Here is a 13,295-nt window from a genome sequence, read left to right as displayed (position 1 = left end):
GTTTTTTGGGTGGCAAGTGATTTTTTAGGGTTTAAGGTGGGTGTGGGCTTTTTGAATGGTAGGGGATTGTTTTGGCTTTGAGGTGGGTATGGGTTTTTGCTGGCAAGAGAATGTTTAGCTTTAAGGTGGGTGTGGGTTTTTGAGTGGTAAGTTTTTTAGGATTTAGGTTGGGTATGGGGTTTTGGGTGGCAAGGGAATTTTTAGGATTTATGGAGAGTATGGGTTTTTGGGTGGTAAGGGTTTTTTTAGGGTTTAGGGTGGACATTGTTTTTTGGGTAGCAAGGGGATTGTTAGGGTTTAGGGTGGGTATGCTTTTTTGGGTAGTAAGGTATTTTTAGCTGTAAGGGTGGGCATGAGTTTTTGAGTAGCAAGGGAATTTGTTCAAGTTTTGGGTGGGTTTGGGCTTTTGGGTGACAAGGGAATTTTTAGCATTTTTTTGAATTGGCCATATGGTGTGGTGGTGGTCGGTGAATCTTCATGGAATTATCCAAAATAAAGTGTACCAGGAATTCTATTTGTGTATGGTAATTTTCAGAGTGATCCATCAAGCAGTTGCGAGAAAACAAGGGGGGTAAAAAAAAGTGTGTTTCCCATGTTAATTCCCATAGAGTCTTTAGACATCCATGCAGCTTGCACCTCTTGACGGAATTACACCAAATTTGCGGAAAGGCAGATTTTGTTCCAGAGATCACACTTTTTGTTATTTGGTCCAAATCCATTCAGTAGTTTTGGAAATGTTAAAGGAAAACTTAAAACCTTCGCATATATGTTTACCACTCATAAACTTTTATAAAACACAAAAAATCACTGGATGATGTCATCAGTGCTGTCATGAGTGATGTCACTGACCATGTCATAAGTGATGTAATATTGAGGTTCCGTGACGATTTGAACCCGTGTTTTCAATATTGTCGGAAATACATAATATTGGTATCAGCGAACCGCAAATGATCCATTTAGCATATCCTGGTGTTTTCGCTACGCTACGAGCAAGAGCACTCCTTTTATAAACACATTTCTGATCTACCCTCGGCATCCATCTTAGATCATGGCCGCCATTTTGTGTTTCTTGCCCTCACATACGCAATAACCTCTGATCACTTCATTTCGATTAAGGACACGTAGCCTTAGCCGGAGATTCACCTCTTTCATGACACGTGCACCTTAAACCAGATCACGCTGTAGCTGCATGACTCGACAAAGACTGCCTCCTCTGCCCGAGGCCAGTCCTGCCAAACTGGTCTTCGTGTCCATTGTCCTGATCAAGATTAGGCGGCCGAAGCCGGTAGCCTTGCCCATTTACAACCCACAAACATCTCTTATCCCGCTTTTCTATCTTCTGCACCTGGCTCTGCTCCTTTCCTTCTGGGCCTTTATTAGGGGGAGGTAACGAACTTTACGATGAGGCGGTCCGGGTCTTGAATGCAATATTGACAAGGGATTGTGATGGACTGGTGGGAACCCCTCTTCGTGATGTTTGGTATCAGATATTATCGACAGTTCCTGTGTAACGCCAAATATTTATTGTTTAGAGACACAAAGGTTTGGGAATGTACCGACATGTGAAATATTTGCCTAGAGCACAATTTTTAGTATATAAGGAGCAACCCACTTTGTACAAATCGAACAGTCTCCTAGATTCTGCCCGTGTGTAGATTCTGTGACTTCTGTGTCCCTGCAGTAATAAACCTTTGGTCTTTGACGCCACCATCGAGAAGCCCGTGTTTCTGTTCATTTGTGCACCAAGGCAGGTGGAACTCCGGGGTCTTCGGGTGTTGTACCCTGACACCTCTGGACGGAACCAAAAAAGTCCAGAACTCCAATTGGCGCCCAACGTGGGGCGACGTCATTCGGTACCGGTCCAAAAGCCTGAAGAGTTCGAGAAGCTTCGTGTGAAGATTCCTGAGGGAGGCGCCCCACTTCATCGATCCCGGCATATCGCAAAAGTGGCCCTGAAGTTCTCTTCCACGAGGGTTCCCGTTCAGGACGGCTGCAGTGGGCCGTTGCCTTGACCGTCGCCCTGTCTTGGACCCGAAGTGGTGCAGTCCTTAGTACGGCGAAACGTGACGGGTTTCTCCTTGGTGACGTCTTCAGTGCCTCAGTTAAGTATTTAGTGATAGCTAGCTGGTTACTTTTGTGAGGATTGTTAAAAATCCTTGATCGGTTCTTGGTTTGGTTTGGTTTTGTAAGATTATCACTAGTTGTTCTGGTTACGATAATCTATTTGGTTCAGTTTTGGGTATCGATACATCAGTTCGTTTTGGTAGGCCTAAGTTCTTGGTTCAAGTGCACAATTTGTTTCGTGTTTTGTTTGTTTTGTGTTCCGGACTGAGAATGGTAAGTCGGAAAATGTTGTCTTGTTTTAGTTGCAACAGTGACTCACAATTAGAGGATTCCTGTCTGGTTCCTCCGATTGGGACTCCCCTATATGACCTATATTGCAAGTATGGTGTGGGTCCTATAACTTATAATGAGATATGGGTCCGTTATTGTAAGAAGGATGGTGTCCTTAGTTGGCCACTGCATGGTAGTTTTGAACAAGAGATTCTCGACAATTTAGAAGCGAAATTGTTTAGGAAGAAAGCCCGGCCGGCAATGTTTGACTCTTTTCGTTATTGGCGGAAAGAATCCAAACAGAGAGAAATGAAAAGGTTGAAGAAAGAGCAAAAAGAACTAGAAGAGTTAACTCTAGAGCAAGCGACTAAGCAGTTGCAGGCTAACGAGTGTGAGAAAGCCATAGATGTAGCCATTAGAGAGCGTAACTTAGCGATTGACAAGTGCTATCCTGCCTTGCCATCGAAAATGGCTAAGATACTGGAGGACTCCGAAAACGATCCTCTGCTATCTTATCTGTTACGGTCGCCTCCACCGTATGCACAAGGTGCTGCGGCTCCACTTATACCGAATGTTCAATTGCCGGTTGCTGGACAACCTGGTGTTCTTGTTCCTCAGAATCAAGTTCCTATACCTCCTGTGGTGAATGTAAATGTTCCTACAGCTCCTCCTCTTCCTGCACTGCCCGCTCCTATACCTACCACTGTACCTACTGCTCCAGAAACTATTTTCCTCGATACTCCTACTGTTTCGTCATCTATTCCTACCTCTACTGCGTTCTCTATGTCTGCGAGTGTACTAACTCCACTTTCTGTTCGTCGAAGAATTACTGATTCTGTTACTAATATGCTGTCTCCTATATATAAAACCTTGATTAAGACTCCTACTCCTGACTCTGTTCAGAGACGGAGTCAGCTTCCAAGTACTGAGGAACGGGGAGTTTTAGACTCCACAGCTCTCAGATGGATTACAAAAGTTAGAAGATATAGTGCGAAAGATGTGTTAGAGACATTTATGCAATGGGGAGAGCCAACACAGCGATACGTCTTCGACGAGATGTGCTCGTTGTTGCGTGAGGAAATAGAAGAAGACGATGTCGAATCAGATTTGGAAGATTTAATTAAAGTGCAGAAAGAGTTTGCTGCTGGAATGATAGTGGGCGATAATATAAAGGAAGCGATGGAACTCATTTTGAGTTTTAGGATTGATCCATCTCTTCGTTCCCCGAGAGATTTAGAGAAAGGTAGAATGAAGCTAAGTCGCCAATATCCTATGAGGGAAGTTCCTCCAATTTGGCGCGAAGCAGTACAACGTGATGATAATGCGGGTATTGCAGCTGCTCCAGCACAGTTCCAAAGAGTATGGATACATATTCCGTGGAAGCGAGCAGAAGTGTTAGCAGTGAAACAGGCCTTGCCAGATCCACGTAAGAATCCAGCCGGATATTACAAGGAATTGACACAGACAGTTGAGGCTTGTATAATGAACTTAGCCGACATTGATATGTTGTTTGGTAATGTAGTTCCACAACCAGTGTGGGCTAAAATTCGTAGAGAGGATCATCAGGCTGCTTTAGGTGGTGATTGGGCAGCTATCACTGCAGCAGATGCTCAACAAATAGGTGGTGCGAAACCCGAACCCCTAATTGCTAATCTTCCAGGCAGAATAATAGATTTAATGAAGACTCTGATGCCAGCATTGCGTGTTAATTGGGATAAATTATCCGCATGCAAGCAGAAGAAAGACGAAAGTGTCTCGGACTTCTTCACGAGGTTCGAAGAGACTTTTGTGGATCATAGTGGTCAGGACATGAGCACTGAAGGAGGACAGAGATTGTTTGTCGATAAATTTGTGCATAATTTGTTACCTGAATTATGCAATAAATTGAAAGACTCAGAAAGTGCGTGGGCTGTATCTACGACAGCGCAAATACTTGCGACTGCACAGTACTATGAAAATAGGGATAAAGAGGAAAAGGAGAAATCAGAGAAGAAAACGAAAGATTTAAAGACTAAAGTTCTTTTACAGCAGGCGTATCCGCCTCGCACGAATCAGACTAATATGCAACAGAATTCGTATCAAAAGACAGATTATAATTCGACCAGGCCTCAATACCAGTGGAATCAGTGTGCGTACTGTAAGAAAGAGGGTCACTATAAAAATGATTGTCAGATTTTAGCGCAAAATAATGCGGCAGCAGCTCAGAGAGGTCGTGGTGGTTTTGCACAGAATTCTAGAGGTCGGGGACGAGGTGCTATGCCTCCACAAACTAATGATCGTCCTTCTAATCACTTTGATCAGCGAAATGTACAGTCAGCTCAACAGAATAGATCTCAGCAATATCTTGTTGAGGATTATTGTGAAGTTGAAGAGGGATTTCAACAAAATGGGTACTAGGACAGCCATAGACAGAGAGAGGGAGTAGTATCAGTTCCAGTGGATCAGAGTGGGCCTTATGTCGCAGTAGCAACATCAGGTGTAGTCGAACCGTTTCTGTTGGATACTGGTGCCGCAAAAAGTTCTATCATGCATGCGAAACTCCCTGGCGCACCTTTGTCCGGCTCAACAAATGTTTCCGTAGGTTTTTCAGGCGCCCCTGTGTACAACCCGATATCTGGTCCTTTGTCTATTTCTGTTGGACCGTGTCAATTGAAAGCACCCTTAATTTTGACGACAGGTTGTAATGAAAATCTGCTTGGTTTAGATTTGTTAAAACGACTATATGCGACATTGTACTGTTCTCCGGAAGGAGTACAGCTTACTTTGGGTAAAAGACTCACCTCTCCGATGTACTTGTCAATGGACAAACTCCCGCCGGAGCTACGTTCACTCCCTGATTCTCTTTGGGCGACTGGTCCCAATGATGTAGGTCTACTAGAGATTCCACCGTATGTAGTAACTTTGAAAGCGAATGTGAAATTTCCAAGAATTCCTCAATATAAAATATCGAATGAAGGTGAGCGTGCACTCTTATTGATTGTGCAAGATTTGATTAAAAAAGGTGTGGTTGAAGAAACGCGAGGAAATGTTTGTAATAGTCCTGTATTGCCGATTTTGAAACGAACAGATCCTACAAAGCCTCCAGTCTATAGGTTTGTCATAGACCTTAGAGAAGTTAATAAGATTGTAATTCCGCAGTTTCCTGTAGTGCCAGACATTACTGCCTTATTAACATTGATTCCTGCTACAGCTATGTGGTTCTCAGTTATAGATCTCAAGAATGCATTTTTCAGCATTCCGATAGCTGAAGAAAGTAGGGATATTTTCGGCTTCTGTTTAGGAGGTCGGAGTTTCAGATTTAAACGCGCTCCACAAGGCTACTGTGAAAGTCCATCTATTTACAGTCAAGCTTTAAAAAGCCAGTTAGATTCTTTTGTCCTTCCTCCAGGTTCTGCCCTAGTACAATACGTAGATGATCTTTTGGTGGCTGCCGATGACAAGGAAACTTGCAAAGCAGCTACAATTTCACTATTGCATCATTTGTCTAATTTGAATCATAAGGTGTCACCTTCCAAAATGCAATATTGCTGCCAAGAAGTAACCTACTTAGGTCATCTCTTGTCAAAGGAGGGAAGGAAGTTGACCCCAGAAAGAATAAAAGCAATTACGCAGATGAGTGTTCCACGCACACAGAGGGAAGTACGTGCCTTTCTAGGTATTACCTCCTACTGTAGGCAGTGGATTCCAAATTTTTCACTTTTAGCAAAACCGTTGGTAGCTTTGACTGGGAAAAATGTTCCGAGTCCGGTGCCATGGTCTGATGAATGTCAAGAGAGTTTTGCTGAATTACGAAAAGCTTTGTGTTCAGCTCCTGTATTGGGCACACCTGATTACAGTAAGCCATTCACGCTCTACGTTCACGAAAGAGAAGGTTGCGCGTTGAGTGTCTTGACACAGAAGTTTGGTGATAAACAACGCCCTTGTGCGTATTTTTCATCAACATTAGATCCGGTAGCTAGAGCATTGCCTAGTTGTTTGAGGGCTACAGCGGCAGCTGCAGCTTCCATTCGACAATCTGCTGGTTTGGTGATGAACAATATGCTAGTGGTCATGGTTCCTCATGCAGTGGACACACTCATGAACCGAACGAAGACACAACACCTTACTAGTGCGAGATTATCTGGTTACGAGCTGACGTTATTAGCGAGTCATATTCAGATCAAAAGATGCAATGTATTGAACCCAGCAACATTGTTGCCGACTGATCAAGAGTCGAGTGATTCTGAGCCACATGACTGTTATTTCAAAACGGAGGAAGAGACAAAAGGTCGTATCGACTTGAGAGATACTCCTTTATCCGACCCAGATGGTACGCTGTATGTGGACGGGTCATGTTTTAAATTGGAGAATGGTGATGTGACTGCTGCCTACGCGGTAACGACTTTGAAGACGATTGTGGAGACTGCAAGAGTGAGTCAGAATTCTGCCCAAGCTGCAGAGTTAATAGCTCTTACGAGAGCGTGTGTTTTAGCTGAGGGAAAGAGAGTGAATGTGTTTACAGATAGTCAGTACGCATTTGGCGTGGCCCATAGTTTTGGCCGGTTGTGGAGAGAAAGGGGTTTCATTACGTCCCATGGGACTAAGATTCAACATGGTCAGCTAGTTAACGACTTGTTAGAATCTCTAACCTTACCGACTGAAGTTGCGATTGTGAAGTGCAGTGCTCATAAAGCAATCACGGATGATGTTGGTCGTGGGAATGCCTTTGCTGATGAAACCGCTAAACAGACAGCTAGAGACATGATGAGTAGAATGTATGTTGCTACGTCTGCAAGATGGATTGCTGAGTCTGGAATGTGTGAGGACACAATGGAAAGTGTGAAAGAGATTCAGAAAGAAGCGACTGAGGAAGAGAAACGCGTATGGAGAGAAAGTACGGGCAAATTGGACTCGAATGGATGTTGGATCGATTTGACAGAACAGCAGCGTTGGATGTTGCCTGATGCGTATGTGCTTGCAGTAGTGACAATGGCGCATGGAGTGGCGCACATAAGTTCTAAAGGGATATGTAAGATGTTAGCTCCGGTTTGGAAGAATGAGGGAATCAGTAAGTGTGCAGAGAGAGTGGTGAAAAATTGTATGGTGTGCTTGATGCATAATCCTGGCAAGGGAACTCCAACTCCAGCTGGTCATTTTGCTCCTCCTTCCTGTCCCTTTGAAGTAATACAGTTAGACTTCATTCACATGGAACGCTGCAACAATTTAAAATACGTCCTGGTGGTGGTTTGTGCTTTTTCCAGGTGGATAGAAGCATACCCACTAAAGGACAACACTGCTTTATCAACTGCCAAAATTCTTCTCAAAGAATTTTTCCCTAGGTTTGGAATGCCACGGATTGTATGGTCAGATAACGGAAGTGAGTTTATAGGGAAAGTTATGCAGAGTGTGTGTGCTGGTCTAGGATTGAAACAAAAATTTCATAGTGCGAACCATCCCCAGTCTGCTGGTTTAGTCGAGGGTTACAATGGCACCCTCAAGCTTAAAATAGCCAAAATTCAAGCATCCACAGGTTTGGCTTGGCCAGACGCACTTCCTTTGGCCTTGTTATCAACGAGAGCAACAGTGCATTCTAGAATAGGGCTTTCTCCATATGAGATTGTATTTGGCCGCCCGGCAAATGTCTGGGGTGTGCCAAGGCCTAAACAATTTTGCTCCATTGAATATCCTATGTTGATAGACTATCTTTACGACTTGACTGCTAAATTAAGTCTTATTCATCAACAGGTCTTTGATGCTCTGCCAAAACCTCCGGAGAGTCCAGGGCATCAGCTGAAACCCGGCGACCACGTGGTGGTCAGAAATTTTGCGAGGACAAAGAATCTTCAGCCTCGCTACATCGGCCCCTTCCAAATCCTGCTGGCGACGAGGACAGCTGTACGTGTTGCTGGTCGCAAGCACTGGATCCACGCTTCTCACGTAAAGCGTGTTCCACTGCCGCTGCCCTACGACGACTGGGTGAAGAAGGGAATTGGTGCCTCCGAATCTGAAATAACTCCAAAATTTGTCCCTTTCAGCGATACCGATTTGATTTCTGACACTTTGAAACGTGACTCTCCTCTTGAAAAGACTGCTTTGAACATTGAAAATTTGTCTCCAGCATCAGAAGAAACTTTGCCATCTGCGAACGTAAACTCTGCAACAGCTGCTAGTGATACACTATTCTCCGATCAGACAGTACCAGCGAAGCAGAAATACAACCTTAGAAGCCATAAAAAGGACAAATAAAGCAGGCAACTGCATATTGTGATTTTGATATTTATATACATTGGACTTTTTTGCTTTTCAGCCAGGAAGTTTGCTATTGTTTATTGTTTTTAATAAATTGCCTTGCCGTCTGGGTAGCCGTAGGGTCGTGGCTGTGTGCCTAGTTTGAATTTGCAGGGGTCTGACACAAGGTCGATCTTTCTGTTAGTACTGGGAACTCCCAGGGCTGACAGAGGCATTTTCATCTACGTACACATCATCAGTGGTCGCGAGCGGATTGTAGAAGATGGAGCTTCCTGCGCTGCAACGAAAGAATGTGATTTACGTTCGCAGAAACAGACTAAATAGAATTCTTCACAGCAAATGTTTCTTGATGCAATGTGCCATTACATTTTTGATTGTTTTAGCAACATTGGTGGGTGGAATTGTCTTTAGCATAAATTTGATTTTTGTGCCAGTATCTACAGTACCTCCCCTTGATCCTGCTATTTCTACTGTTTCTTCTATACACTCTTTTCACTCGTTTCCGGAACATGAGCAAGCTCGACGCTCAGAATTCATTAATAATACTTTTGTACAGCTCTTGCACCAACACCAACTGGTAGTTAACACGACAGACTGTTGGGTGTGTGGCTTGATACCCCACACTATGGATAAAGGTATTCCCTATCTGGTTTTGCCTTTCAGCTATAATGGATCATTTCAGGCCCTTCAAACCATCTTTGCTTATGCTCTTGAGACCTATCCTCCACGTCCACCACGTTCCACTAAATATAACTCTGCCAACAAAGCTTTAGTCCAGGGAATTATTGACATGGTCAAAGACGTCAATAATACTCCATCATACCCTAGAGACGAATTGCGAGTATATTTAAGTTGGAATACTTCAGAGTATCGCCTTAGTTTAGGAGAAAGCAAGCGTAAAAGCTCAACTCCAATCTGGGTCGTACCTCACCGAGGTCAGGTCTGTTTGCAAGGTAATGGGAGAAATCCGAGAGCTCAGCTAGGGAGGAGTGAGTGCGTAGAGACTTATGTGTTTCCGGCTAACTCTTCCCCTGCCTTTCTTACTGCTAGGGGTACCTATTTCATTTGTCGAGACAGAGCTTATACATGGTTGCCTGCCGACTTCTCAGGATCATGTTATATTGCTCGATTATTGCCTCCGACATACACTGCTTCACCTGATTACCACAGAACAAGAGTAGCGAGAGGTATCTTCAGCAAGGAAGATACAGCTGGTCAGGAAGCTGGAGACTTCTTCAAAGGCTTCCTTCCGTTCTGGGGGCCCATGGCCAATAGTAGAAACATACGTCAGCTAACACGGGTAGTTGAATCTACTATTACCGAAACTGCTGGTGCCCTTAGCAATCTGACAGCTGAGCTTCAGGCGGATAGGCTCATGACATTGCAGAACCGTATGGTTCTAGATGTTATACTTGCAGATCGAGGTGGGGTATGCAGAATGATCCAATCGAGCTGCTGTGTCTTTATTCCTAATAATGCTCCAACAGTTTACGAGGCGATCTCTAAGTTGCACAAGATTTCGGACTCCATACATGTAGATGAGGGAAACTGGTCCTTTATGGAGTGGGTTTGGACTCTGATCTCAGCGTGGGGATGGAAGGTTCTAATGGTCATTGGTGTCATCTTAATATTACTATTCTCATGTTGTCTGATTATCCAGTGTGGTCCTGCTCTGTGTAGTCTTTGTGCTGCAACTTGTTTTAGGAAACCACCTGCGTTTGGAGAAAAGGCACGAGAAAGGATGATGATACAACAGCATGTCACTGACCTGATGAGCATAGAACTAGATTCTGACATAGACTGAGTAATTGCCTATGTAAGGGCAAAAGGAGGGTCTGAGGTTCCGTGACGATTTGAACCCGTGTTTTCAATATTGTCGGAAATACATAATATTGGTATCAGCGAACCGCAAATGATCCATTTAGCATATCCTGGTGTTTTCGCTACGCTACGAGCAAGAGCACTCCTTTTATAAACACATTTCTGATCTACCCTCGGCATCCATCTTAGATCATGGCCGCCATTTTGTGTTTCTTGCCCTCACATACGCAATAACCTCTGATCACTTCATTTCGATTAAGGACACGTAGCCTTAGCCGGAGATTCACCTCTTTCATGACACGTGCACCTTAAACCAGATCACGCTGTAGCTGCATGACTCGACAAAGACTGCCTCCTCTGCCCGAGGCCAGTCCTGCCAAACTGGTCTTCGTGTCCATTGTCCTGATCAAGATTAGGCGGCCGAAGCCGGTAGCCTTGCCCATTTACAACCCACAAACATCTCTTATCCCGCTTTTCTATCTTCTGCACCTGGCTCTGCTCCTTTCCTTCTGGGCCTTTATTAGGGGGAGGTAACGAACTTTACGATGAGGCGGTCCGGGTCTTGAATGCAATATTGACAAGGGATTGTGATGGACTGGTGGGAACCCCTCTTCGTGATGTTTGGTATCAGATATTATCGACAGTTCCTGTGTAACGCCAAATATTTATTGTTTAGAGACACAAAGGTTTGGGAATGTACCGACATGTGAAATATTTGCCTAGAGCACAATTTTTAGTATATAAGGAGCAACCCACTTTGTACAAATCGAACAGTCTCCTAGATTCTGCCCGTGTGTAGATTCTGTGACTTCTGTGTCCCTGCAGTAATAAACCTTTGGTCTTTGACGCCACCATCGAGAAGCCCGTGTTTCTGTTCATTTGTGCACCAAGGCAGGTGGAACTCCGGGGTCTTCGGGTGTTGTACCCTGACACCTCTGGACGGAACCAAAAAAGTCCAGAACTCCAATATATGAGTTCATAAGCAGGGCATTGCAGGGGTTTAAGTCATAGGTAGCTCAGGTAAATATAGCTTCTGAATTCCACTGGTTTTGTACGAGTGAAATCGTAGCCTAACTATAACATCCCTATAATTTTTGTTTTTTTCTGTAAATTTCTAAGGTTTTTTAATTCTATTTTCTAACTATAACATCCCTGTTACCTCTTTTTTTCAGTCAATTTCTAAGGATTTTGTTGTAAGCTTGAAGAAAATTCACTCAGACTCAGGAGAAGTTGAAGAGACGTTTATTCTAATCATCCATTCTCTCTAGAATAAAGAATCAACGTGAACATTCTAATCTAAGCTCCCGGGCATACCAACGGGTAAGGAGGGAAAGTGGGCACGGAAGGTACCAAAGGGGAAGAAAGAAGGAAATACAACATATTTTTTTATTTTAAGTAAGATGCCCATTGCACTACACAGTGGTGGGGGTTGAACGCAAGGCCTAGACTGGCATTGTGCTGCCCCCACCCAAGCTTGCTGCTCGTTCCCCACCTCCTCCTTGCAATCTCTTGTCCAAGTCCATGACCCTGCTGCCTCATTACAGCTGTTTGTTGGTGTTGTTCTGCCACTGCCCTCCCCAACTGCCCTGAACAGTTAGCTTGCTGCCCTAACCACCTCCTCCCTGCCCTCTGTTGTCTGAGCCCATGCACCAGCCCCCTCCCACCTTCCATGCATAATCTGATGTGCTGCCACTGCCCTCTGTTTAGCTTGATGTCCCTGCCCACTCCTCCTGCCCCCTCCTACTGCCCTACATTCCCCATCATTGCCTTCCTCCTGAGCTGCTGTGCTTAGCTTGCTGCCCCTACTCTCCTTCCCCCTGCCCTATGATGTTTGTGTGCATTCTCCTACTCCCTTCTTTCTGCCGACCATATTCCACATATTTCATGGACCGGACACCCTCCTATCTATTCTGAGTATTCTGTTGAGCTCCCACTGCTCCTCCCACCTGCCTAGTATGGTCAGATGGCTGCTGTTTGTCCCTACCAACTCCACCCAGCCTATCCAAGTTCCAAGCTCCATCCCTTCCCTCCTGTTCTCCATGGTCCATTCTGTCTCCATGCTCTGTTATGCTGCAACTGCTCCTCCTGCCTGCCCTGCGTGATCTGTTGTGAATCTCCTTCCTTTGCCCTCTTTTGTCTGTGTCCAACCCATACCCATACCCTTCCCTTCTTTTCTTTAATGGTCCTTTGTGCATGACCCTGCACGCTCCGTCTTGCCCACCTTGGCTGTTGTACTGCCACTAGCTCTCCCACTTGCCAAGCATGGACTTCTGTGCTGCAACAGCCCCTCCCACATGCTCTGTGTGGTCAGCGTCCTGCTCCTGACCCCAACCTTCCCTCTGTTGTCCATTACAGTCTCACTGTTGCCCTCCATGGTGTGTTGAGCTTTCAGTGCCAATCCTGCCTGCCCTGCATGGTCAGCTTGCTGCTCCTACCCTTCCCTCTTACTTCATGCCCTCTGTTTTCCATGTGTAGACCCATCCCCTTCCTCCTGCCTTGTGTGTTCTGCAGAGATGCCCCTGACCCCTCCATTCTGCTATTCATGGTCTGTTATGCTGCCACAGTCCCTCTTGTCTGTCCGGTATGGTCAGCTTGCTGTCCTTGCCTCTTTCCCCTCTGCTCTCTGTTGTCCATGTGGATGGCCCAGTCCCCTTCATATTGCTTTCCGTTGGTCCGTTGTGCTGTACTGGAATTGATTTTCCCCATTGACTTACATTGAAAAAGAAGAGATGTTAGGCAGGGGACAGATAAAATAAAGCCTGTTTGGGCTTAAAAACATTGGGAGTCTCTTCCCTGAAATGGGTTTGTTAGCATGCATGGTTTTACTGGCCCTGGATCTTCCTTCTGTCCTCTATGGTCTTTAATATTGCCACAGCTTCTCTTGCCTATATTGCAAGGTTGGTTGGTTTCCC

Source organism: Lissotriton vulgaris, chromosome 6, assembly GCF_964263255.1.
Source record: "Lissotriton vulgaris chromosome 6, aLisVul1.2, whole genome shotgun sequence".
Classification (NCBI taxonomy): domain Eukaryota; kingdom Metazoa; phylum Chordata; class Amphibia; order Caudata; family Salamandridae; genus Lissotriton; species Lissotriton vulgaris.
The sequence above is the reverse complement of the archived record's forward strand: the minus strand, read 5'-3'. Positions refer to the sequence as shown.